Here is a 2,043-nt window from a genome sequence, read left to right as displayed (position 1 = left end):
TAGATAGTTCTAGACTCCAATATATAGGGCTTTGCCCTAGGCAATGTACAAAACATAGACAATAATAACATAAGAGTTGTATGTAAAAATATTTTAATGAATATGAGACAAAACTTTTGCAGATTTTGCCATACGTTGTATGTTAAGCTTATGTAGCCTATTGATGAGATCTTGGAAGATTTCACAACTTTTTTAAGAATGTTTTTTTGTTAAAAATACATCAAAATTTCTCCTTGTTAAGATTGAAACTACAGTTTTGGTCATATTTTGAGGAAACTTAATGTACTCTTGTAGAATAATTATGTTGATGAGATCTTTTAGGGGTTCCATTAACATAACTTTTAATAGAATGTTTGTTTGGCTGTTGTATTGAAAATAAGATTAATACAAAATGTCTTGGAGCTTTGAATAGTAGTACATTTTCTCTACTCTCTCCTATAATGTTAAGAGCTATTGGACTAATGTTACTGGTAAGAGGTTCTTAGATTTCCATCAGTCTATTTGAAATAAGGCAAAACGTTTGTGCCGTTCCTGTATTAGCTTTTATAGCCACTTCTGTTAGGGTCTAACACACGCCCTCGTCAAATTAACCTTTTTACTCTGTAAACACTGCATAACGAATTGGTAGAAATTTGATTGGTTAAATTGGTTATATTGGTTTTTAAAGGTATAAGCTTAGGCTAGGAAAAAAAATCTTGGAGGGGCTATTTCTACTTTCTTTTTCTATTTTTAGTTATTCATAGAAATTAATAGTATTCCAATATAATAGTTTTCTATTTAACAGTCAAATAGAATTAAAGAGATCAGTTTTACACTGTATTTGTATGTCTTGTTGGTTTGTGAACTTTTTGTTTCTGCAAGAGAAACAGCCACTTGATTAAAAAAAACGCATTTACAGAATTGGTGCATTAAAGGGATCCAGATTAGGCACTTCCAGGAGTAAATCATACCGTCTCAGAATTGTTCTGCTAAACATGAAATAGTTAAAGTTCTTGTTTGAGGACTATTTGAAGGAATTATGCGATTTTCGTAGACAGACAGCTTCTTTCAGTTAATCTTTAACAGGGCCCCTTTTCCCTGATTTATTTCTCATTTTCTAGCAATGACGAATTGTATGGTAGACATTACCAGAAGGAGAGCAATATGACAGCTTCTTTTTGTTATGCAAGCCCATAATTTATCATTGTTCACTAGAAATGGGACATACATAACATGCTTTGAATGGTTAAGAATAATGTCATTATTGTGGGTAAAAAAAATAATACAATGGAGACAAAAAATTTAGGAAAATTGTAATCTGATCTTTGAATGGCATTAGGAAAGGTGTTGGATATAATGAAAAAATTCTTATGGATTACAATTACTAACTTTATTTGAGCGACGTTTTGGTCTTTATCAAGCAATGAATGAAATAAATTGTAATCTGATTTGAATTAGAATGGATCATTTATAACAGTCATCCATGGAGATACTACCAAAATTATTGGTCATTGTCATGTCATTGAACATTCAATTTGAGAATATATATGTAGTGGATTTTGCCATGCTATTATTTAGCTATTTATATAGGTACTTTCAATTCGACATTCTAGGAAATTGATGATGTAATCATAAACAGAATTGTTATTAAATACTATACACAGTAATAAGATAGGTAGGTAATATTTTAAACTGTATTATTTCGTCTTATATTTTACTAACATTTAGAATCCTAAGGCCAAACCAATTTACTTGTTTTACGGATTGAAAAATTTGTTAGCTCAAATTTGTGAAAATTATGCACCAAGTTCTAGAGAGATGTGCCATCTGAAAGTTTAAACTTAACAAAATCCTCCAAATACATTTAAAAACATTATGTAAAGTTTTTTAAGTTCATTATGCTTTTTCCAAGCTGTTAGAAAACTACTGTACTAGTAGGGATTTGAGTAGAATAAACACCTAATTGTAGAGAAATATAACTCTGACGTATTCTGAAGGGTTCAATATAACAAGCCGTTATGTATACATGTCGCTGACAGCATCATTTATTCAGTTTTCAGTATT

The sequence above is a fragment of the Lottia gigantea genome, assembly GCF_000327385.1.
Source record: "Lottia gigantea unplaced genomic scaffold LOTGIsca_72, whole genome shotgun sequence".
In the NCBI taxonomy this organism is placed as follows: Eukaryota; Metazoa; Mollusca; class Gastropoda; family Lottiidae; genus Lottia; species Lottia gigantea.
The sequence above is the reverse complement of the archived record's forward strand: the minus strand, read 5'-3'. Positions refer to the sequence as shown.